Here is a 27,610-nt window from a genome sequence, read left to right on the forward strand (position 1 = left end):
CTCCTCTGGTCAAATGGGAAAGGGAACTAAACCTATCTATTACATAAGCTCAGTGGCTTAAAGCTATTAAATGTCATTACTCTTTCTCCAGATGCTCGACCCACTGGGAATTGGCACAGAAAATCCATCTTAGATGGTATCTGACTCCTTACACCATAGCTACATTTTCTAAGGGTGGCTTTAATCTCTGCTGGAGAGGGTGCAAGCAAGTTGGGACATTGATCCACATGTTTTGGACCTGCCCTTTTATTGTAGGGTATTGGTCCCAAGTAATTACACTAGTGAAACAAATAACTGGCGTCCTTAACAAAATTACAATAGAACAGGCTCTCCTAAGTGTGAATATGGATAACTGCCCCTCATCCATGAAATATATCACATTGAGTATTCTAGCTACAGTGCGCCTCATAATTGTTAGAAAATGGAAATCTGCAAATGTCCCTACTGTAGCAATTGTACATACAGAGATGGACGCAGTCATCCATCTTGCTACAGATCATCCTCCATCTTCTATCATTTTCTTTCCCTCCAATCCCCCTCCCTCAGGAATGTGGTCAGTATGTATGCTGAGTTCATAAGGCATCAGGCACAGCGGGATAGCTTCATGGTTATAAACCCCAATTAGCCTGGGTCCAGTATGTCTATGAGACTCTGCTTGGAGGTGATCGTAAAGCTATAAAACAGTCCTTCACTGAACATGAAAGACATTCCGAGATAGCCGTAAAACAGACATCACATTTAAAACCCACTTTTCCATATAATTTTATATCTTAAGATTGGAAATAAGTACAATGAAACAAAGCATATATTCGGATAGCTCAGTTTAATGTGAGTTGCCTGATATCTTACACTCCTAGTTAAAGTCTACAGGAGAGCAGAAAGCCATATAGTTCTAGCTGAAATAGTAAGATATGGCATATTTCGGGACATTCAGGATATCATTCTGCATATTAATCTAGTGGCTAGGCTGCTACAAGTATCTAGGGAAGGTTATTGACCATGATATAAACTGTGAGGGATTTGCTCATAGCCTGAGTTCCCCCCCTAAAGCACCCCTCCCCAAATGAGGCAATTGGTTCTCTGCTTTAACCACTTGCCGACCAGCCACTGTAGAAAAACGGTGACAGGGCGGCACCACTACGCAATATAACGCTTTAAAACGTCATTTTGCAAAACAGGTAGGGGGCGCGTGAGGCTCGTGCCCGCCCTACCCATCCCGCTGATCACGGCAGCGGGTGTTAATCACCGGGTCCCTGCCAGTCATTACCCACCGGGTCCCGTTGATTGCCGGCAAACAGTGACACAGAGCACAGCTGCATTGTTTACACTGCAGCTCTGCTCCCTGTCAGCTCCTAACATGCTGTTCCTGAGAGCGGAGTTTAGCTCTCGGGATCAGCATGTTCCGGTGAAGTACACACCCCCCGCCCACTAGTAAAACACTCCCTTCACACAGTTAGCCATTTGATTGACAAAAAACGTTAACCCCTTCCTGCCCAGTGCCATTAGTACAGTGTCAGTGTTTTTTTTTTGCACTGATCACTATACTGGTGTCACTGGGGATGTCAGTGACCCCAAGTCAGTTCTCCCCCAGTGTCAAAATATCCGCCGCAGTCCCGCCATAAATCGCTGATCACCGCCATAAGTTACTGATCGCCGCCATTATTAGTATATAAAAAAAAAATCCCAGTATCTTTCCCGCCATTTGTAAAGGCTATAACTTTCACATAAACCAATTAATTTACACATTGTGTGATTTTTTTTTTAGCAAAGACATGTCATAGAATACATTTTGGCTGAAATTTATGATGAAATTTGATTTTAAAATTTTTTTACTGGACATGTTTTATAGCAAAAAGTCCAAAATATTGTTTTTTTTTCTCAAAATTGTCAGCCTTTTTTTTATAGCGCAAAAAATAACAAACGCACAGGCATTCATATACCACCAAAAGAAATCTCACTTCATGGGAAAAAAAGGACGTAAATTTAATTTTGGTGCAGTGTTGCATGACCGCGCATTTGTCAGTTAAATTAATGCAGCGACGTAACACAAACCGCTTCTGTAACCGCTTTCTGACTGTACTATAGCAGAAATACTGCTACAGGGCGGCATGGGTGAGCAAAATCACATATATATATATATATATATACGTGATTCGCACTCTCGTGGTTTTCATGCCCCTCCCAGATAGCGTCAGATTGCCCGTCAGTACACCAGTCATCACATTTAACCCCTTGATTGCCAGGAGCACGCTCATGCACAATAAACCTCCATTGCTAGTATAGTGTCTGAATGGGTCAATATCATTGATCAGAACAGCACTATACCAGCGTTCACATTAGTATAGCGTCCCCAAAAATGCAGCGTTAGCGGGATCAGCCCCGGCACCTGCCAGCACCTGCGTTTAGCCCCTACACTGACCCCCCTCCCTTCTCCCCCAGCAAGTGCAGTGTCAGTAGGTCCCTGTCACATGATACATTGCACACAAAACTGTAGTGTTCGCAGAATCAGGCCTGATCTCTGTTAGCACTTGCCGGTAAATTTTGATGACTCTCATATGCAGCAGAGTGCCAGTACTAGTGCCGCGCTACCTTTTGGTGAACTGGCGAGTACCAGCGGTCTAGTACATCTTGGTCGCCAACCCAAATTCAAACCTTGCCAGACCAGTTTCATGGAAACTCATTACGGTTTCCGAATTTAAATTTTTTTGGGGGGCCTAACCCTCAACATGGGCATTACTAAAAGAAACTAATTGTGGTTGTATTAGTCCGCAGACCCGATTCATCATATCCTGTGTTCTCTGCTGCGATGGCCAGGCATAGACATGAGAGTATAATGTGTTTTATGGATTTCAACGACAATATACTCTGTCATCCTCGGGGTGACCCTGAATTTGATTGGCTCCACAAAATTCAGCCCCTCGCAAATCAACTTAACCAAAAATTTGCAGATGTCTATACTCCCCAGCAAAACATCTGTGTTGATGAGTCCCTGATTAATTTTTTCTGTCCGCCTTGCATTCAAACAATTTCTCCCCAGCAAGCGTGCCAGATATGGGGTCAAGATGTAGAAGACCTGTGAGAGGGCAACAGGCTATACTTATAAGTTTCGGATTTACGAGGGAATAGATAGTCACGTGGAGCCCCCCGGATACCCAGACTACATGGGGAGCAATGGAAAATAGTTTGGGACTTGGTGTTATCCTTTTTCCATATGGGGTACCACTTATACGTGGACAATTTTTATTCAAGCGTGCCACTATTTAGACATTTGTACAATCTTGGAACTGGCGCATGTGGCAAAGTGTGACCTAATGTGTGCCCATCATTAGAAGTGGGTGGATGCAGGGCGGTATATTCTAATGGTGGGCATACCACACACTTTTTCTGGCAGAGATCTCTTCTCTTTTTTTTATTCAGTCCACAGGCAGCATACAAAAAAAAAAGAACATAGCATATATACCCAACAAGGACCAGCGACATACTGGTACATCACTGGACTTTGAATGGTTATACCAGGATCATGCCTACAGCTGCAGGCATCATCCTGGTATTGTTTTTTTCAGCCGGCGATCGGCTTTCATATATAAGCAATCTTAGTGGCTAATTAGCTGCAAAATTGCTTTTACAAGCAGCGGGAGATGATGACCCTCCCCCACTGCCTTCCACGGCTTCTTGGGCAGTCCCGTGCCATCGGTGGAACCTGAGAATGCAGCCGGCGTTTCTGCCAGCTGACCATAGACCTGATTGGAGACCAGAGTGGTGCCAATCATCTCTATAATCTATGAATTCGGAAGCTACGAGCATTTCATCACTTCAGTTTCGCAGGATATAAACAGTGCCATTTGTAAATTGGGAAAGCATCTCATCACACCGATTTTGGTTCTATTAGATAATGTAAGAGCAGAAGAGATAACTAGAGTCTGATAGACCCCAGATTTCTCAAAAAAGAATACATGACAATGCACATTGAAGTTATAGGGGATATTTGCATTCCCTGTTATAGCATTAAACGTGGTAAAAAATTAAAGGTACAGTGTAAAAATAATTAAAAAAATCAAAATAACTTAAAAAAAAAAAACCTCGCCCCTCCCATGCACGCACACCTGTGTGCACAAGCGTTGACCCTGTGCCATTATGTAAACAGCGGTTGCACCATACATGTGAGGTATCGCCATGAATGTCAGATCAAGGGCAGTAATTCTAACACTAGACCTCCTCTGTAAATCTAACATGGTAGCTTTTAAAGGCTTTTAAAGCGTTGCCTATGGATATTAAAAACGTATGCAGTTTGTCGCCATTGCACGGGGCATCTGCAGTTTTAAAGCATGTCATGTTTGGTATCTATTTACTCGGCATACCATCATCTTTTATATCTTACCAAATAATCGGCCAATATATTGTGTTTTTGTGCATTAAAAGTAAAAGAAGTGCATTTTTTTTATAATAATTGCTTTTGAAAAATCGCTGTGCGAGTACTATGTGCCATAAAAAATTGCAGTACCCACTATTTTGTCTGCTGTAAAAAAATATATAATGTTTGGGGGTTTAAATTAATTTTCTAGCAAAAAATACAGATTTTTTTCACGTGAACAAAAAGTGTCAGAAAAGGCTTGATCTTCATGTGCTTAGAAAAGTGAGTGATGTGCGGCATACACTTCTAATGCTGGGCATAAAACGCCCCCAACCCCCAAAATTACCCCTTTTTGGAAAGTAGACACCCCAAACTATTTGCTGAGAGGCATGTTGAATCAATAGAAGAATTTATTTTTTTTATTTTTTTTTACCACAAGTTTTTGGAAAATGACAAAATTGTCACTTAAATGATTTATTGCTCACACATGCCATGGGTATATGTGGAATTACTCCCCAAAATACATTCTGCTCCCGAGTATGGGGGTACCACATGTGAGAGACGTTTTGGCAGTCTAGCCAAGCACAGGACCACAAAATCCAATAAGCATCTTCAGGCTTTTAAAGGACTTTATTTCCTCATTACACATCCAGACTACCTATCACAGTTTCAGAGGCCCTGAAATGCCAGGATAGCACCTAACCCCCCCCCCAAATGACCCCTTTTTGTAAAGTAGACACCCCAAGGAATTTGATAAGAAGCATGGTAAGTATTTTGCAGATCTCATTTGTTGCCACAAGTTTTTGGAAAATGAAGAAAAAAAGCAAAAACATATTTTTTCTATTTTTTTTTCTATTTCAAAACCTTGTGAGAAAAAATGAGATCTGCAAAATACTCATCATGCCTCTTTTCAAATTCCTTGGAGTGTCTACTTTCCAGAAAGAGGCCATTTATGGGGGGGGGGGGGGGGGGGTTGGTGCTATCCTGGCATGTCAGGGCCTTCGAAACTGTGATAGGTATTGAGGAAGTAAAATGAGGAAGTTACGCACCTTCAGACTTTCAAAGTGGTCATTGGATTTCAGGCTCCTGTATGTGGCTAGGCTCCCAAAAAGTCTCACACATGTGGTATCTCCATACTCGGTAGAAGTAGCAGAATGTATTTTGGGGTGTAATTCCACATATACCCATGGCTTGTGCGAGAAATAAATAATTTAAATGACAACTTTGTGTAAAAAAAAAATGTTTTTGTATTTTTCCAGAAATTTGTGGAAAAAAATAAATCTTATATCGATTCAATATGCCTCTCACCAGATAGCTTAGGGTGTCTACTTTCTGAAAAGGGGTCATTTGAGGGTGTTTGTACTATCCTGGTATCTTAGCACCTCAAGAAATGTGATGAACAGTCAGAAAGTAAAAGCTGTGTAAATTCCATTATCTATACCATAGTTTGTAGACGCTATAACTTTCACACAAAGCAATAAATATACACTTACTGGCATTTTTTTAACTAAAAACATGTAGCAGAATACATTTTGGCCTAAATTTATGACAGCATTTTATTTTTTTTGGATATTTTTTATGACCGAAATGAGAAAATATAGTTTTTTTTAAAAAAAATGCTTTCTCTTCAAAAAGTTTTGTGTTTATAGCGCCAAAAATAAAAAGTGCACAGGTGATCAAATACCACCAAAAGAAAGCTCTATTTGTGTGAAAAAAAGGACATAACTTTCATTTATGTACCATATTGCATGACCGCACAATTGTCCGTCAAACTAGTGCAGCGCTGTATAGCAAAAAAATGGCGTAAAAAAAATAGCAGAATACATTTTGGCCTAAATTTCTAACTAACTTTGAGTTTACTAAAAAACATTGTTTTTCTTCAAAATTTTCGGTCTTTTTATGTTTATAGCGTGAAAAATAAAAAGTGCACAGGTTATCAAATACCACCGAAAGAAAGCTATATTTGTGTGAAAAAGGACGTAAATTTCATTTGGGTGCAGCATTGCATGACCGCGCAATTACCAGTTGAATTAGTGCAGCGCCGAGTAGCAAAAAGAGGGCTGGTCATTAAGGGGGGTAAATCCTCAGGAGTGCAAGTGGTTAAGGAGACACCCTGCTGGGTTCCTAGAAAAAGGCTTTTATGCTTGGAGCAGTAAGTTGAAGAATTCTCCCTTTTAACATCAGGAACCAACTTTGGGAGAAAAGGCACCCTTTTTCTCAGGAGCCTTGAAGCTGCTTAAACCAAGGCTGACGGCAAGTATCCTACCTCTCTCTCTCTCTCTCTCTCTCTATATATATATATATATATATATATATATATATATATATATATATATATTTATTAGCTACATCTTTTCTGTAAATTTTTTTATTGCACCATTTTGACCCTTTTTAGTAATAAATCTATTTTCTGAAAAGTGTTGACCTGTTCTAAAGCTCTTTAATGCAAACTAAGAATCCCTGTCTCTGAAGAGCGCTACTGTGTGTTTTAAACCTCTATATACATCTGCCTGTGATGACAGTGTGTATACAGTCGATTATTCAAACATCATAGTGTTACTGCTAAGATTGGCGAGTTTCCTCCTTCTCCGTACAAAAAGGCGGTGGTGGCAGTGTGAAGGGTTAATTGCTTAATTATCCTGACCCAGTAACAATCGCTCTCAGGCTGCGGTACACAGATTGTGGTCCATTAGCTGGAAAATATTTGTGCAGGGTGCAGCTGAGCGCGGTATTGTTACGCACTTGACAGCGTGGTTTTAGATTGGCTAGTCGTTCGGTCACGAGTTGTTGAGAAGGGCTGGGGGTCTGACGCCACGACCGTCACACCTATTGTAACAGAAATGAAACAACATTTGGATGTAATGTATGAGTATGAACGAATAATGGCGCCGAGTGCTTAGTGGTCTCCCTATGCGCTCACCTTAATATTTGCCTGAATAAATCCAGGCAAATACGCTTTTAATCCTTCCAGGATTGATGGGATGGGATGATACTCTTATACAAGCTGTTCCAGAAGGTAGGTGTGGATCTATAGGGGTTCTCCTGTTCTCTCCTTTATCCCCTTGTGCAGCTGCTCATGAATAGATATCCTGACCAGCTCTCTAAGGATTTCCTAATTCCCCTCCTGGGGATATCACCTTCTCTAATCCTCCTTATACCAGCTTTCTTCAGAGCTTGTGCATCTCCATGAGCTGGCATCCATCTTCTGCACATAGGGAGACCACTAAGCACTCGGCGAGAGGGAATAAGGAATCCACCTGCACACTGCACTTTATTTTGAAAGACTTTTGATATTATTATTTTACTATATGCACGTGCACACTTTTATATGCTATTGCACAATATAAATGGAGTGATCACAGTAGATCAGAGGGGCACTTATTTAGATTATATGGATTTGAATTTAATTGTTAATTTTCACAGTCACAACCAATTTAGGATTGATTGTTATCAGTCACATGTATGAAGGTTCTTGATTTATTTATATTTATATAATTTGCTTGATTCACTAGTCATAGTGTTTCACTATTAATTTATTACTGCTATTTCTATTTTTATTTAATAACTGTATTTATTTGTCACAGAGATTTATGAATTGTTATAGATAAAATTTCATGCACCTCTAGGAGTAAGAGATATATATATGAGTTAACAGGAGCGCGGCACTATTTATTTATAAGTTTGGCCAAAAATGGATTGCATACTTTAGGTGGACATATAGTGATGGTATGACTTCTACTAAGAGCCTCCTTCACTGTTGATTCAGCTCCTTCTTTTAACTCCTTCTCCTCCGCTCAAAACACATGTATGTAATAAATAAACAAACCAATAGCACTTTATCCTTTAAAAACGTTCATTTTATTAAAATATACATGAGCCACTCACAGGGTTCAGGTGTTCCATTGCACCCAATATTGCACACATAAAATATATATATCGTAGCTGACACCCTCTGGCTATGTAAGCTCACTCTCCATATTCCCCTCCTTGAACTCTCTCCGGAGCAGGCCAGCTGACTGTGAGTTTTGTGATGTCACCAAGTCCCTCCACTACGCGTTATGCCACAGGGTCATGTGGCTTCCTCAGGGGGATGTGATTCTACACATACTCATATAAGTGTGCTAAATAACAAAATTATACTATAACAGTGCCGTGATTCTATCAAATACAAATAGTGACATGAAAATGTAATTCAAATCCCCCAGAGGAAGCCACGTGACCCTGTGACGTACCGCGTAGGGGAGGGACTTGGTGACATCACAGAGCTCACAGTCAGCTGACCCGCTCCGGAGAGAGTTCACATAGGGGAATATGGATTGATTGTTGATTGACCCTGTGCTGATCACATACACTCTCCCAAGAAAAAAAAAACCTCTCTAGCAATACACACTAAGCTGAGCATGTGCAGAAGAGCTACAGGTTCAGTCTGTCTTATCAGTGTGGACATTTGAACAAGAAGAGGAGCAGAGAAGTAAAGATCAAACAGCCTTTTTTACACAATGCAGAGGATTAATCCCTTAGGTTCCACAGTGAGTATAACAAGCATGCTTTACTACATATACAGATTGATTTTCCTGTTGTGGGTTTAGTAACACTTTAATGCCACTATTTTCATGTCACTATTTGCATTTGAGAGAAGTGTGGCACTGGTATTGTTATTTAGCACATTTATCTGAGTATGTGTAGGTGTGGGAGACTTTTCATTATTTAACTGATTTTTTAAATTTTGAGCTAAGATGTAGCTGCTCATGGGTTCTTATTTATAACATAATATACTTGATATTTTAAAATGATTGATGTAAATTGATGTAAAAAATTAGTTTACTGTCACTTTAAGTATCTTAGCAATTTAATAAAATTACTGATTGTATTGTTACTATAAGTCTATAAGTACTGCAGCTTTTTTTAGCAAGTTCCATTTTGTTGCAGATTTTCTCTAAACATTGTACTTATTGGTGTTTAGCTGAATTTGTATTCTGTGAGGTACCATTTTACATATATTATAACTATATCTAAAACTATATACATGTGTTAAAACATTCACATACATGCACTGGTAGAAATGACTGTTTCAGGTTCTAAGACATTTACAATAAAACATAGCTGCTATAGAAAGGCACTTTCAAAGATGCATTTTTCAATCATTACTATATTCAATATCAGTCTTAATATATTGATCTGTGAGAAGCTAATGATAGAGTTTAAGGAGTACTCTTAGGAAATTGTTGTGTAATCTGAAGCACTTTTCCAACTCCATTTACAGAGCAGAAGAGATTTACTTCTCTCCTTACCGAACAATAAAGCATACCCTGTTGTAAATAATGGTATATTAATCCGACAAGGGTCACGGTGCAAATCTCATTCTTACACTAAGATACTTTCACAGGGCTTGTAGTTGCCAAGAGCATTAGTGAATACAAGGGCATTCAGAGCTATTGAGCTGTTCACCCTGCTCTTCAGATGTGCAGTCCTTGTGACAGGGATGTGCCTGACAGCCCCTACAATGCACAACTTGTACAAATGTGGCTGATTTATCATCTAACGTTCCTGCCATCTGTTTTCATATTGCTTCCAGCATAAGATAAGTGGCTCTTGACCATGTGCTGCCGAGCTGAGAAGATTGCAAAGTTCATGAGTTGGCACAATTTATGATTAGGCAGGATTCTTTTCTCAGGGCATCAGTCATCTGAGCAGAACCCAGAACGGACAATGTCCTGTCCAGATGTTTTCCTACTCTGAGAAGCTTTGATTGCCTAGAAGATGCTTGGTCAGATCCCTATGACTTTCACCGCCATCACATTATTCTATAATCTGGCATTTTAGACTGCTGTTGAGATTACACTTTATGAAGATGAATCTTTTTTTTTTCTAACAAATAAATTTCAATCTTTCCAGTTTATGATTATACAAAAAACTGAAAAAAGCGAATCACATATTTGCATTGCATGTGCTTACAAAAATTATGTTTTTTTCCCTAGTCTTGTGTCACAGGTTTGATATCACATACTTGTGGAATGCAGATAAACTGACAAACCATATCATTGTATGCTACTAGTCTTGTTTATAGTGTTCTATGTGCATGTGGATTTAAGGTTTTTACAGGAAAGCATTTTCTTTATTATTGTACTTGTATCGCCAGAAAGCACAGATATGTAAGACATATTTGTCAACCTGCATGTGGGGCACCTTTGTCTCTGTCTCCATGTTGGAAAGCATTTAAACCATTTACATATATATAGTAATTAAAATATAATTGATTTGATTTAACTGATCAAACCATATAATATGTGGTGATCTCCACAATTAAAGTAGACGAATGACATTTAGTTTGCTGCAGTACTGTGTGTGACAATGGCACTCTTAACTTCACCCTGCACAGAGATTTTCCAGTTCACGGGATATCAATCTAAGTGCTAGAAAATTGGGAGTGATCACGAGGGCAGTTTAACTCTGAAATTACCCTTTACACACACTGTCACCACATTTTGAATAGAAACATGCACTGATTATAGTATCTGCTGTAATAATTCTGAACTTTAATAATATAATCTTATAGCAGTAAGTATCTGATAATTCTGAACTTTAGGAAAGGTCTGCAACACTCATTGCCATGCAAAAGGAATGTACCAGATTTAAATATGTGGCACTCTTCAAAGAGCAAGGATTCTTTAATTTATAATTAGGAACATTTAGAGATTAAATTTAACACTGTTAAATATTTTAATAGAAGGAAATATGGTACAAGAAAAATATTTAAAGAAAAAGATATTACAAAACAGACAATAACAACAGTAAAATAAACCATTATTATTATATAGGTTTCTATAACAGGGCTGTATCTAGCCTGTCTGATGTGGGGGTGCAGTAAAAAATGTCAGGGGGGGCAGAGGATGTTAGGTCAGCAAGATAAAGGATAGAGTCAGAAAGTTATAGGGCAGTGTACAGAGACCATTAGTTTGTAAGGCAGTGTACAGGGGTCCGCAGGGCAGAGGATAGGGGTCAGTAGAGCTGAAGAAGGGTTCAGTATAGTATAGTGGCAGGTTAGTGTGGGTGTTAAAGTGGCAGTATAATTGCAGGTTAGGGCAGTATAGTGGCAGGTTAGGGCAGTACAGTGGCAGTATAGTGGCAGGTTAGTGCAGTATAGTGGAAGGTGAGGGCAGTGAAGTGGCAGGTTAGGGCAGTACAGTGGCAGGTTAGGGCAGTATAGTGGCAGGTTAGATCAGTATAGTGGCAGGTTAGACCAGTATAGTGGCAGGTTAGGGCAGTATAGTGGCAGGTTATATCAGTATAGTGGCAGGTTAGGGCAGTACAGTGACAGGTTAGGGAAGTGTAGTGGCAGTATAGGGGCAGGTTAGTGCAGTATAGTGGCAGGTTACGGCAGTATAGTGGCAGGTAATTGCGGTATAGTGGCAGGTTAGGTCAGTATAGTGGCAGGTTAGGGCGGCATAGTGGTAGGTTAAGACAGGTTAGGGCAGTGTAGTGGCCGGTTAGGGCAGTATAGTGGCAAGTTAGGGCAGTATAGTGGCAGATTAGGGCAGTATAATGGCAGGTTAGGGCAGTGTAGTGGCAGGTTAGGGTAGTACAGTGGCAGGTTAGGCCAGTATAGTGGCAGGTTGGGGCGGTATAGTGGTAGGTTAGGGCAGGTTAGGGCAGTGTAGTGGCAGGTTAGGGCAGTATAGTGACCGGTTAGGGAGGTATAGTGGCAGGTTAGGGCAGTACAGCGGCAGGTTAGTGCAGTATAGTGGCAGGTTAGGACAGTATAGTGCAGGTTAGGGCAGTAAAGTGCAGGTTTGGGCAGTATAGTGCAGGTTAGGGCAGTATAGTGGCAGGTTATGGCAGTATAGTGGCAGGTTAGGGCAGTACAGTGGCAGGTTAGGGCAGTATAGTGGCAGGTTAGGGCAGTATAGTGGCAAGTTAGGGCAGTATAGTGGCAGGTTAGTGCAGTATAGTGGCAGGTTAGTGCAGTATAGTGGCAGGTTAGGGCAGTATAGTGGCAGGTTAGTGCAGTATAGTGGCAGGTTAGGGCAGTATAGTAGCAGGTAAGTGCAGTATAGTGGCAGGTTAGGGCAGTATAGTGGCAGGCTAGGGTGGTGTAGTGGCAGGTTATGACGGTGTAGTGGTAGGTTAGGGCGGTATAGTGGCAGGTTAGTGCAGTATAGTGGCAGGTTAGGGCAGTATAGTAGCAGGTAAGTGCGGTATAGTGGCAGGTTAGGGCAGTATAGTGGCAGGTTAGTGCAGTATAGTGGCAGGTTAGGGCAGTATAGTAGCAGGTAAGTGCGGTATAGTGGCAGGTTAGGGCAGTATAGTGGCAGGTTAGTGCAGTATAGTGGCAGGTTAGGGCAGTATAGTAGCAGGTTAGGGCAGTATAGTGGCAGGTTAGTGCAGTATAGTGGCAGGTTAGGGCAGTATAGTGGCAGGTTAGTGCAGTATAGTGGCAGGTTAGGGCAGTATAGTGGCAGGTTAGTGCAGTATAGTGGCAGGTTAGGGCAGTATAGTAGCAGGTAAGTGCGGTATAGTGGCAGGTTAGAGCAGTATAGTGGCAGGTTAGGGCAGTATAGTGGCAGGCTAGGGTGGTGTAGTGGCAGGTTATGATGGTGTAGTGGCAGGTTATGACGGTGTAGTGGCAGGTTATGACGGTGTAGTGGTAGGTTAGGGCGGTATAGTGGCAGGTTAGGGCAGTCGAGTGTTAGACTAGGGCAGTATAGTGGTGTCATGGTCAGGGGCGGACTGACAACTCATGGGGCCCCCAGGCAATAGGGGATCATGGGGCCCCTGTGTCCTTGCCCAAACTCAAAAAAGCCTATGAAAAAGGTACCAGGGGCATCTCATGGGGCCCCCTACTGACCCCGGGCCCTCAAGCAGTGCCCAAGTTTCTAAATGGTCAGTCCGCCCCTGGTCATGGTGTTATCTCATGGTTTGAAATCAAAGACTCTCAGGCTGCTGTTTCCTCCTCCACTTTGCTCTTCTTCAGCTGCCAGATCAACCTCAGTGAAGGGGTCTGGGGGAGGAGTGGAGGAGACAGCCACACCTCTGGCTCCGCACACCATCCCCGCCTGCCTCAAGAGTCATTGTAGATTCCTGTGGTACAACCTAAGCAGATTAGATGATTGTGTAGTGTTATAGGCAGCCCCTCGCACCCTGCTGGGCTCCCTCCCTGCACAGCCGATCATCACTGTATTTACAAAGCGGCAGACAGGGAAAATGCAGCTGTCTAAAGCAATGGTTTAGCAGCAAGGCACAATGTCCAACGTGGAGGAGGGTGGCTGTTGGCTTTGGGGAGACGAGAGTGAAATCTAGGGGGCGTAGCCCACCCCTGCACCCCCCTAGATCCGGCCATGTTCTATAATGCCAACATTATACAACATTATGGGGGACACTACAGTTACAATACAATTCAACAAAGGAGAGTTCAGAAGGCACTGTTTGTAAAAGCTTACAGTCTGAAGAGAGAGGCAAGTGATACAAAAGGCATTACCTGCAAGGAAAGAGCTGATGGAGAAAGTGAAAATACAGTTTTTAGGTAGAGGTGGGATAGATTTCCCTGAAGAGATATGTTTTCAAGTATCTCCTAAAGGTAGACAGAGTAGGAGATAGCTGGTTTGGTTGGGTAGGGAGTTCTAGAGAATGAGAGAGGCTCTGGAGAAACCCTGATGATGGTAGGTGGTATTGAGGGGACTAGAGAGCAGAAGGTCGTGAGAAGAGTGAAGAGGACAGTTTGATTGATATTTTGAGATGAGGATTGTGATAAAGCTTGGTGGAGAATTTTATAGTTTGTATTTTCAATTGTATTCATTGGGTGAGCAGTTGTTTATGATACTTAGGGGAAGATTTACAAAAACTGGTGCACTCAGAATCTGGTGCAGCTGTGCATGGTAGCCAATTGGCTTCTAACTTCAATAAACAATAAAACCTGGAAGCTGATTGGTTTCTATGCAGAGCTACATGAGATTTTGCACTCTCCAGTTTTAGTACATAATCCCCATAGTTTTATGATACGCAGTGTCTAATTATAATCACCATCTAATTATAGTTTCCATGTACTTTAAAAATATTAAAAAATAACTTTAACATGTAACGTTTTTATTAGTATGAAGTAAGTTGGTTTACATAATTTTATAAAATGTTTTTCCATTCTGGATATATTTAAAACCTGCAATAAGGGAACATAAACTGTTTTCTTTCATTTTAAATTTCCAAGTACATTAAAATGGCACCTGAACAAGTCTGCATAAATAAATTCCTGACATGTCACAATACACAACAGTGTGATTATAAAAAAATCTTTGATCATTAAAAAGAAGTCAATGAGCTCAAAGTACTGTGTCTAGGCACAGTCCCTCAAAGTCTGCCTGAGGAGCATTGAGGAGAACTTCTGTCAAAACAAAATCTATCAATAAAAGACTGGCACAGCGAAGGGCTGTAGGAACCTCTGGTGGGCTATGGCTACATGCCCATTGGTGGTATAGTGTAACTGAGTGCAGATGTGTCTAAAAGATCAAAACGTCCTCTCCCATTTAGGGAGTTCTACTTGGAAGCATTTGTAGTAGAATAGTTTTATTTTCAAATAGATTGCGATGATTATTACAGATGGATAGCAGAGGGACCCTGCCTTTACCTGTTTATATGGCAGATATCCTATGTCACAATGTTATGGATAACTAAAACAATGCACTTTCAGGCTGAAAAAAGCTTTTGTTTATTGTTTGAGGCTTGTGCAGCACATAGTAACTGGATGTGGTATAAAAACCTTTAGACTGTAAATCACAATTTGTATGGCTAATTCTGCACACAATATTAGTAATTTTTAGACAGCCTTTATTTACAGGTGTTACCCAGTCTACTTCCTCTCTTCACTTTCTGTCTCTCAATAAAATGTCCTGGATTATTCCAATGTTCCTCTGTGCACATGGTCACTGGGCTTTTACTACAGTCACTTTGGGCAGTCGTGAGTAAACCTGTGCCTAGATCTAGCACATCAAAGTGCTTAAGCATTCTTAAAGACTGTAAGGTGACTCTAAAGCAAAACCCTCATTCACCTCTGTATTAATAGCCATTGTGGATAAATTAATTTCCAAAATTCACAACAGAGATAGTGAAATATCAGGCATTTTCTACAACAGCAGATCTTGGCAGCCTTACTTCCAGCTAATGTAAAAAGCCAACTTATATTTCTAAGCTGTTGGAAACAAACTGAAACCTGAGTCTTTGTTGTGATCTTTAAAGGTTTTTCAAAATTAAAAGTTTTACATTACAAACAGCTAAAGAGGTGTGTAATGGCCTATTTTAAAGTACTTTTACTGCTTTTAATGAAAATGTAAATAGTTTAATATTTATAGGCTGGGCACATGTACACTTTAACAACCTCAGTACCAACAGGTTTCACCCCCTCCATTACTAGGCCATTTTTTAGTTTTAGTGTTGTCATACTTTGACTGACAATTACTTGGTCCCAAATAAATGTTATATAATTTTTGAGACAGATAAGGCTTTCTGATGGTGTTATTTAACAACTACTAGGTATTTTATTGTTCACTGTATAAAGGAAAAAAGACCTTTGCTTTATGTTGTAAAATATACCATAACCCTGACAAATTTGTTTGTAAATGAAGAAAATGCCAGTATTGAAGGGATCAAATCATGGAGGCTTGGCAATGGTCCATTTGATACATTAAATGTACATGTCATACACAGAAGGATCAGGAGATGAAAGGATTAATGTACAGGTCACATACAATGGGAGGAAAGAGCTGAAGGGGTTAATGTGCAGATGTGCAGGACAAGGTAGGTAAGGTGTAAATATACAGATCATATCAGAGACAGGATAGGGCTGACATATACAGGAGAGGGATGAATTACATGGGGGGGGATTATAGTGTTGATACTATACTACTAGATTGAACTGCCGCTGACTGATAGAAAGGAGGTTTTCTTTTCTCTCACACTCTAATTGGTACTCACATTTGTTGCCAGCTGTTTAGACATTGTTGGCAGTGTGTTGAGTTATTTTGAGGGGACAGCAAATTTACACTGTTATTTTATTATTTATTATTTATTTATTTCAGGTACTTATATAGCGCCGTCAATTTGCGCAACGCTTTACATATATATTGTACATTCACATCAGTCCCTAACCCTCAAGGGGCGTACAATCTACGGTCCCTAACTCACATTCATACATATACATACTAGGGCCAATTTAGACAGGAACCAATGCACCTACCAGCATGTCTTTGGAGTTATACAAGCTGAACACTCACTACTTTACATAGTAGCAAAGTGTAATTTCTTCAGTGTTGTTACATGAAAAGATATAATAAAATATTTACAAAAATGTGAGGGGTGTACTCACTTCTGTGAGATACTGTATATCAAACATGCATTAAAATTGCATTACACAATAAACACAGCATGTTTTGCGACAGGAGTTGCTTCCTCGGGGTCTAGAAACTTATCTAAAAATTAATAAACTTGTACATTGTTATTTGTAAAATAAACAAAAAAAGTACATACAACATGGATACTGCCGAAACAGGCACTTACATATATAAACTGTGTGTGTTGTAAGATACAGAACTTCTCAATGAACAACCAATAGGCCGCCCCAGCTATCCAGAAACCGGAAACCCACCATCGGATGTGGGGCACATCAGTTTGGCAATGGAGAGACAAAAAACTCCACAGGGATCACGTGAATTCAGCAAAAATTCAAAAAATCAGAGGTATAGAATGAGTGACAGCATCATCGTCACCATAATCCAATTAACAAGTATCAGTAATCGAGAACAGCATAAACCTAAAAACAACCCAAAAATATATTTACTTGATGGTACCTAAAAAGCTGACCCATCTAAAAATACACAATAATCCCAAATATACAAAGGCAGGTTACCTCTGTATATAAAGTGATGTGTCTCCTGTATAGGCCTAAAAGGCATATAAGTCAATCTTTATCCATAAACCAAGGGGCTGAAAAACCCTCAATAGATGATCTCCACTATCGGACATGAAAGTTGATTAGCCTAAACAAACAAAGAATACCCCAATTTGAGAAACTCCCCTCCAAAAAGTTCACCTCCCCCACAAAATGTAGGAGGCATATAACCATCATCGTTAACTACAGAAAAGCTTAATATACCTACCCTCTGTTAGCCAAAAAGAAGACCCATGTGATAGCCAAAGAATGCCCTCATGTTGTTGAAAGAGTCCCAGAGGGTTAGTCAGCTGGCCCGCGCTGTTTAAATGTTCCCCCGACCGGGTGTGGCAGCGCCATAGGTGTCTGACGTCATCCCACCCTGGCCAAAGGATCTGCACAGGCGCCAGACCCCCACGCATGCCTTTAAGCCATCACGCTGCAGTGGGACATCGGTGCATGCGCAGATGAGGAGGAGGGTCCAGAAAAGGGTCCACGAACCCCAAGAGGCGTTGGTGAACAAACCTGGACCCACTCAACAGAAGCCTCTCTTCGGCCCATAAGGGCCATGGAGGGGCTGGAAGGCCGGTTCAGCGGTTGACCGCAGCCAACCGGCCACAGACCCGATCAAAAAGGGGCCACCATCTGGGGGCTAAGGGGCTCAATGGCCACAAAGAGCAGTCCAATGTCAAAACAACACCAAAAAATAGAATTATACATGACAATAACAAAAAATAAAATTCAATAAACAAATCAATTATAGAAATGAAAAAAGTCACAAAACAAAGCCATAAAATAATGCACAAACATTGTAAGGCAGCTATATTCATCAGTGACACATCCATAGCAAAATATATGCAGACACTACCCACATCGGGACCACCCACCAAAGTAGCATAACCACCCAAGGCTAATGACATGAAAACCCCACAAAAGATTCATCTATAGGTTCCATAATGAAAATATTTTTGGTCATAACAGTTATAACACTAGTCATGACTAAAATATGATGGCTGTATATTACTTAGGTGGAGTAACCCCCACCAATACAAAAAATGAAAAGACATGATCCGTAATGGTCAGTCCCGTAAGTCAAGAAACCAATGATCACAGGACACATATGATAATCAAAGGAAAAGTTTATATAATAGAACTTCATTAAGGCCTGGTGGATTAGCAGCATTAAGACTTTCAATCCACATGGTTTCTTTGCAAATAATTTTCTTTTCCCACTTACCCCAACATGGGTCTCTCCTGACTACCTCCAATGCAGTAAACCTAGCATGTGTAGTATCAAATTTGTGGTATAGTCCCAGGTGGCGACTAATGGGGTTAAGCATTTTGGCATTGGGTGAATAATAGATATGGTCATGTACAGTATTCTTTGCCTAAACTGACGTAAGGTTTTACCCACATAGTAGGCTCCACACGTACACGTCATAAGGTAAACTACTCTTCTAGTTGTACAATTAGCATGAAATTTGGGAGTCAAAATCTCTCCATTGGGTAACGTGAATTGTCGGCCAGTCTGCACCCATGGGCAGTATGTACAGTTGAAAGAAAAAGTATGTGAATCCCTTGGGATTACGTGGAGTTTTGCATGAATTGGGCATACAATGTGCTCTGAACGTCATCTAAGTCACAACAATAGAAGAACACAGTCTGCTGAACATAATACTACACAAACATTAGATGTTGCCATGGTTTCATTGCACATAACATGTAAACATTCACAGTGCAGGGAGGAAAAAGTATGTGAACCTTTGGACTTAATAACTGGTTGACCCTCCTTTGGCAGCAATAACCTCAACCAAATGTTTCCTGTATTTGCAGATCAGACCTGCACAACGATCTGGAGTAATTTTGGACCACTCCTCTTCACAAAACTGTTTCAGTGTAGCAATATTCTTGGGATGTCTGGTGTGAATCGCTCTCTTAAGGTTATGCCACAGCATTTCAATCGGGTTGAGGTCAGGACTCTGACTGGGCCACTCCAGAAGGCATATTCTGTGCTGTTGCAGCCATTGTTTTGTTGAATTACTTGTATGCTTTGGGTCATTGTCCTGTTGCATCACCCATCCTCTACGGAGCTTCAGCTGGCGGACAGATGGTCGTACGTTTTCCTGCAAAATGTCTTGATAAACTCTGGAATTCATTTTCCCATCAATGACAACAATCCGTCCAAAACGTACGACCATCTGTCCGCCAGCTGAAGAATACGCCTTCTGGAGTGGCCCAGCCAGAGTCCTGACCTCAACCCGATTGAAATGCTGTGGCATGACCTTAAGAGAGCGATTCACACCAGACATCTCAAGAATATTGCTACACTGAAACAGTTTTGTGAAGAGGAGTGGTCCAAAATTACTCCAGATCGTTGTGCAGGTCTGATCTGCAAATACAGGAAACATTTGGTTGAGGTTATTGCTGCCAAAGGAGGGTCAACCAGTTATTAAGTCCAAAGGTTCACATACTTTTTCCTCCCTGCACTGTGAATGTTTACATGTTATGTGCAATGAAACCATGGCAACATCTAATGTTTGTGTAGTATTATGTTCAGCAGACTGTGTTCTTCTATTGTTGTGACTTAGGTGATGTTCAGAGCACATTTTATGCCCAATTCATGCAAAACTCCACGTAATCCCAAGGGGTTCACATACTTTTTCTTGCAACTGTACATCTGCCACAGGCAAAAATGCCATTAGGGAGTATGGAAAAATTGGTTCTTGGTACATAATGACTCACCGTTAGTTTATATTTAATGGAGGATGCTTTCTAGAACACTAGCTCAGGGTAATCCTTAATATATTTGTTTAGTATGGCATCCTCTCACAGGAGATGAAAATGGCGTTGTAGCATGCTATGTAGTTCCTGGTGTTGTACAGAATACTGTGTAATAAGTCTTACTGTTTGGTATTCAACCTTAGATTTCGATGTAGAATATAGTAGTGATGTCCTATCTTTCCCAATGCCTTGTTGTAGGCCTTGCGCAAAAGTGTCCTACTGTAGCCACATGCAAGAAGACATTGGCGTAGAAGAGTGGCTTGATTTTTTGAAATCCTCTAAATGTGTACAGTTATGCCATAGGCGAAGATACTGTGCAAAAGGTGTGCTTTTAGCCAATGCTGAGCTTCCTGTGTGGAGAATAGTATTTCCAGCTGTTTCCTTACGGAACAGTTTAGTAGCCAAACAGTTGGTTGTGTCTTTGAAAATTTGTAAATCAAGGAAAGCAATAGTTTCCATATGCCAATTCATCGTAAATGTAAAATTAAAAGGATTCCTACTGAGTAACTGCATAAACTCTTCCAGATTTTCAAAAGTGCTGGTCCAGATGACAAACACATCGTCAATATACCTGAACTGGCAAAGTGCATGGTCCAGGAATTTGGCGAGGGTGTCATCTGAAAAATATGGTGTTCCCACCCCCCCCCCAGGTACAGATTGGCATACACCGGGGCACAACAAGACCACGCCCTGCACCAGGAGGTAGTGGGAACCTATAAAAGTGAACCAATTGTGTGTCAAGATGAAATATAGTAAATCTAAGATAAAATCACAGAACTTCCATTGCGTGTGATCTTGCTCCAACAAAAAAGATCTTACCACATCAACCCCCTGATCGTGCGGTATGCTATAATAAAGAGCCTCTACGTCACTGGTTACAAGGGGGATATAAATAGACCATCAATGTACTTGAGTAGATCCAAGGTATCTTTCACATACGAAGGAAGTCATGTAACATGTGACATAAGAAAGAAGTCAATAAACCCACTTGAATTTTCAGTTAGAGAGCCAATACCCGATACAATAGGTCTTCCGGATGAAGTACGTATATTCTTATGGATCTTGGGAAAGGAATAAAATGTAGCTTCTCTAGGGAATTGAGTATTCAAAAAACCATATATATCTTTATCAATTAGAGCATCAAGATAAGCCCTATTGATGAGATCTTTTTACTCAATACTGTATTGGTGAGTTATACTCACTGAAATTTGTTTGTACCATTGGGGGTTATTAAGAATTTTCAAACACATCTGTTCATATTGATCTTGTGACATTACAACAATATTACCCCCCTTAGATTGTTTAATAGATCTTGTGACATTACAACAATATTACCCCCCTTATTAGATTGTTTAATAATTAGATTGGTTCTACTTTTTAATCGATTTAGAGCCTGTCTGTGTGCAAGCGTGTTGTTAGTGTCCTTGGTCTCTCCAGTCATACACTTAACCTCACTAATAGTCACAACCAAGAATGCCCACACCCGTGAATTAGTAGTTAATTCAGGAAAATTTTGAGATTTAGTTTTATAATGTGTAGGGAGAACCGAATGATGAATAGGTTCAACATAAATACTTACATTTGCAGTCTCATTAAAAACAACAAGCAGAAAGTTCGATCTAAAAAGTTTGATCTAAAAAAAATTTGATCTGAAATTTGTTATCAATTGTTCGTTAATTCATCGATATAATATTAAAGTGGGCACAGCTATGAGGAATCCGGAAGAAATGGCAGAAATGCGCACTCACCGACCACGCATAGGAAATGCGCATGTGTGTATTAAATTCCACAGATATCGATCTCCCTCAGGAAGGGGTGTCATCAAACGATAGTCTGTTGGGCTCACAGGACCTCCTTAAGATCAGGCTGGATCAACCGGATAAAGACTCCCTCCAGGTGAAGGCCCTCAGGAAGGGGTGTCATCAAACGATAGTCTGCTGGGCTCACAGGACCTCCTTAAGATCAGGATGGATCAACCGGATAAAGACTCCCTCCAGGTGAAGGCTTCCCTCCTCATAAACCCCCTCCTTCAGTGTCCTCCTGGATTCCTCATAGCTGTGCCCACTTTAATATTATATCGATGAATTAACGAACATTTGATAAGAAATTCCAGATCAAACTTTTTAGATCGAACTTTCTGCTTATTGTTTTTAGCGCTGCACTTTATTTATTTATTTATACTTGACGCGGTTGTGATCTCCTTTTAGTGCTATTAACTGTTTACTTTACTGTTATACAGGAGCACTCACTATTTTTTATATTTGCAGTCTCATTAGTTGGATCACTCTCATCCAGCAAAAGCATCAGATCCCATAAGGTCCTGAAATCTTGGATGGCAAAATGTTTCATTTGTTCCATAAGTTCTCTCTCATGTCTGGTTCTAATTCTCTCTGAATCAAAAATGTACTTGTAAGAGAGTTTCCTCGGGAACAACTATAGATCCTTGATCATTTCATATTTATCAAATTTAGCATTGGGGCAGAAACTAAGCCCTAAACTCAATACTGCTAACTCATCCTCAGACAGCTGTTCAGTAGTCAGGTTAATAACACTTAATGTGTTGTCGTAGGCATATTGTGACCTGAGACACTGGTCCTGATGGTGGTGCTGTTCATACTACATAAGCATTGAGAGTTCCCTGTTTGTCTCCTAGGGCTGACTGACTGGGTAATAAAACATTATTTGTGTTAGGAAGCATCAAAGTCTGTGGTTGGGATGGCTGCCTAGGCAAAGAGTTTATTGTAGGGATGCTTGGTGGTGATCTCATGAAGTAGTGATGGGTGTGTGCATAATATGAAGAGCCTGTGCCGTTAAAGAACCCATATAGGGTGTGTCATTTAATTGGATATTACCAAAGTCTGTAGGGTTGTATTTTGTGGTAGTGATCCCTAGGGCATCTTTTGGGAACATTAGAGTTGTGAGTAAAACCCCCACCAATGTGTTGTTGCTTACGTGGTCCAGTCAGTGTATGAAAAGACAGTGCAGATGTGTTGGCCCTTTGGCGCTGTAGAAGAGAGGAAGAAATGGATGGAACAGATTCTGTCTCGTCATCCTGTCTATAATTATTGCTAATCACTAAGACCGATTTACTATTGTAATTTCTTTTGGGTGGCTCCAGGTTCGGTCGCTCGTGGCGCTAGGGGTTGGTGGGCCCTTTTCTGGACACTCCTCCCCATCTGTGCGTGTGCCAGTGACCCGCTGAAGCACGATGGTGTCAGGCTTGCCAGCTTGGTGCTTTGTGCATGTGTGGGGGTGTGGCGCGTTCGTGGATCCTTTTGCCAGGCCTGGATGATGTCAGATACCTCTGGAGCTGGTGCGCTCGGTCAGGCGCTTTTAAGCGGTGCGGGCCAGCTGACAAATCGTCTGGGACTCTTTCAACAACATGAGGGCTTTCTTTGGCTGTCACATGGGTCTTCTTTTTGGCTAACAGGTAGCAGGTATATTAAGCTTTTTTATAGTTAATGACGATGGTTATATGCCTCCTACATTTTGTGGGGGGGTGAACTTTTTGAAGGAGAGTTTCTCAAATTGGGGTACTCCTTCTTTGTTTAGGCTAATCGTCTTTCATGTCCGATAGTGGAGATCATCTATTGAGGGTTTTTCAGCCCCTTAGTTTATGTCTATTGGTTGCCTTATATGCCCTTTAGGCCTATACAGGAGACATGTCACTTTATCTACAGAGGTAACCTGCCTTTGAATATTTGGGATTATTGTGTATCTTTAGATGGGTCACTTTTTTTAGGTACTATCAAAGTAAATATATATATATTTTTATTTTTTTTTAGGTTTATGCTATTCTCGGTTACTGATCCTTGTTCATTGGATTATGGTGACAATGATGCTGTCACGCGTTCTATACCTCTGATTTTTTTAATTTTTGCTGAATTCACATGATCTCTTTGGGTTTTTTGTCTCTCTGTTGCTAAACTGATTTGCCCCCACATCCAATGGTGGGTTTCCGGTTTCTGGATAGCCGGGGCAGCCTTTTGGTTGTTCATTGAGGAGTCCTGTATCTTACAACACATACTGTTTATCTATGTAAGTGCCTGTTTAGGTGGTATCCAAGCTGTATGCACTTTTTTTGTTTATTTTACAAAGATCAGTGTACAAGTTTATTCATTTTTAGATATGTTGCTAGCCCCTGAGGAAACGACTCCTGTCTCCAAACATGGGCTTCCTCCACACAGCTTGGACATTCCCCATCTTCTGAAGGTAGTAAAGTGTATTTACCATTCCTACCTACTTTCATTGGAACAGCTTTGTGGTGGTTGATGGGGGGTAACAGGCTGTGTTTATTGTGTATTGCAATTTTAATGCACGTTTGATATATTTTAGATGTGACATGTTAATAAAGTAATAATTGCTTTGATATTCTGTGTACTGAGTTTATGTGCCTTTAAAGTCCATGAGCTGTGTTTTTGACAGAAGCTATAGAAACACCATTTCTACTGCTTCTATGTAAGACAGCTTCCCACTTTCAGTGGTTCCAAAGGAGCCACTGATGTCACAGGAAACCACTGTATCTTTTAAGCTATGGCCATAAGTGATCACTGATGCCACCACTGTCCTCGCCCCTTCCCTTATATAGCTGATGACAGTTATTCTGCTAGTGTTACCATGGTTGCATGTGCTGGATCATCAAGTTTCTTTTTTTGATGGGTGGCAGGGATCATAAATGACGATGGATTTACAATAAAGGCCATTTTTTTTTAAAAAATTTTAACCACTTCAAGTCAGGACACTTTTACCCGCCTTCCTGTCCAGGCCAATTTTCAGCTTTCAGCGCTATCATATTTTGAATGACAAATGCACGATCATGCAAGACTGTACCCATATGAATTTTTTAGCATTTGTTTGAGACAGATAAAGCTTTATTTTGGTGGTATTTATTCACCACTGGGATTTTTATTTTTTTTGCAATATATATGAAAAAGTCCAAAAATTATGAAAAAAGTGTTTTTCTTATAAAATTTAGCAAATAAATAATATTTCATCATAAATCTTGGCCAAAATGTATTCAGTTATCTTTTTAGTAAAAAAAAAAAAATAACCCAAATTAGTTTGTAACCAAAAAATACATAACAGATCCTTGGAGGGGTCTTTGTGCTTATTTCGACAGAGATGAGCCCCTTCACCGAAAGGATTGGGACACCCCACAAGCATGTTATTTAAAGGAAATGGACATATTTAATGTTTCATTTCAAGAAGTTAAAAATAAATCACTGCATCTGGCTCAAAGGATTTTTTTTTGCACTGGTACATGTTCCCCAAGGCAGTGCCATCCTACTATTTTGTTGACACCCCTTGCCTATTAGCCCAGAAAATTGGCATTTTTATTTTAACAGATTCAGCTCCCATTGATTTCAGCGGGGTTCAGCATCTGAACTTCACTGAAGTTTGCTCAACCCTGCTCAAACCAAACCCAGGGCATTTCAACTATTCACTAAGCTTTATAAGACTCTATAACAACACAGAATCTAGCTGAGAATCCCTACTTCAGTAAAACAGTTCAGAACACAAACAGCTACTTGCAATTAAGCAGCATGCTTATCAGTGCACTCCAGGGTAGCATTAGTAACACAGGAAAACAGTTGGAGGGATCCAAAGCCAAAAGACAAAAGGCCACCCTATTGGAATGGTAGTACACTGTTAGCAATTGGGGAGGGTTTCCCCACAGTAGTTTTGTCTTATGAAGAAGCCATGTGCCATTAGTCTTCTGTCTAGCTGCCGCCACACCAGTTCTGAGTGGAGGCCCTCTCACCTGGCTAAAGATCGCTTGCTCAACTTCCTCTGCTCATCAGATGTGCCCTCTCTAAGCTATAAGGGAGGGAACCTGAGATCTTCTGTTCCCTACACATGTCCAAGAACCCACAGAGTTGTGGGAAATGGAGTTAAAGGGACCTGTTTCTGCATCTGAGCATGGTGAGTATATGGGAACTCTTCTACAGTTTTTATTTGGGATGAGAAAGAGAGAGATTTGCAATGCAGGAAGACACTTAGCATGGAGGCATGGAGGGACCTAAAGTGTTGGAATAGTGCGCTAAGTAAATCAAAGAGAGCTGAGCTGGGATATTTGGGTAAGGTAAGGAAGTTGGAAGATGGGCAAGATGGGGCACAGAGGTTTAGAGTGGGACGCAGGATGGAGCATAGAGATTTTCAGAAAAGGGATGCAGGGAACAGGAATGAGATACTTGGCAGTATGCATAAAGTTGGGCTGAAGAGCACATGGAATTTATACATGCAGAGAAAGATGTAGTGGGGGGCAGAGAGGTTTCAGAGAGTTGGAGAATTAGGAACACCCTACACACTTAAAGAGTTACTAAACCCAGACCCTGCATTCACTCTATCTGGTCTTCCACAGTACACAAAACATGGAAGTGCAATTATTTTAGTAAATATAAACTGCTACATATCTTTTCTCATCAGCAGTTAGAGCAGTTCTATGACTTCCATCAGTGTCCAGTAGAGCACATGTTAAAGCTTGTAGGAGGAGTTTTCAGAACCCCTGACCTCTGTCTGGACAGTGTTGATTGGCCCTGTGCTAATCACATGCACTCTCCCAAGGAAAACAAAACCTCTCTAGCAATACAAACCAAACTGAGCATCTGCAGAGTGACTCCACATGATCTGTCTTATCAGGAGATAAGAGGGGGGACACTGGAAGAAGAGAAGGGTCAGAGAAGACAGGATCAAACAGCCTTTTTACACATTGCAGTGGATAAACCCTTTAGGGTCCACAGTGAATATAACAAGCATGCTTTACTGCATATACAGACTGATTTTCCTGTTGTGGATTTAGTAACACTTTAATAATTTGGTCGTGCCCATTTTTTCCCTGGAACACTTTGAGGGCAGCTTTTTTTTATCAACACACAAACACTTCTCCCAATGTGCTAGACCTCTCAGCATCCCTGTATGGTAGCTTCAACGTGTTAGACTAAAGCAGGTTTATGTGAGTAATTTAAGCAATAGAACTACGGGCAGTCAGTCAATAGCATTAACACAGCAGTTTTTGTTTTTCTGAGTCCCCGCTGTTTGTCCTGCAGTGAAATTACTGCAGCGCTGTTACCCTGTGGACAAGGTAGTCATCGATGGATATGTCGTTTTAAACAGACTTTAAGTGAAAAAATAAATAAAGCTCAGCTGGCACTTTTTAAGCATTTACACCGGTTATTTTTTCAATGTATAAAAGTTGTCTGTTGCAAGCACCCCTAACAGTGTTATATTTTTTATACCAGCTGTCAGTTTTGCTGGACATCTTGGCCTGCATTCAACTGTGGGGAAAAATAATTATAGGATTGCTAAATTAAAGCAGCATTAAACCCCAAAACATTTATTGTATTGCAGTTTATCAATTCTTAGATGTGATGGCTGCATTCAGGTTCTATTTTTTTTGGCCTTTCTTTCTTCTACTTTCATCTAGTGATTCAGCCAGGAACTCTGCTGTTTTTCAAACTTCAAGCTCTCAAGACCATCCATTTACCACTGGCGTAATTAAAATGATCAGCTTTCAGATAAAACCTTTATATCAAAAGGGAAAAAAACTGCTGTACCTGATTATGGTGTTA

The sequence above is a fragment of the Staurois parvus genome, unplaced genomic scaffold (genome assembly GCF_062004578.1).
Source record: "Staurois parvus isolate SC_StPar_1 unplaced genomic scaffold, SC_StPar_1.0 ptg000087l, whole genome shotgun sequence".
Lineage (NCBI taxonomy): Eukaryota > Metazoa > Chordata > Amphibia > Anura > Ranidae > Staurois > Staurois parvus.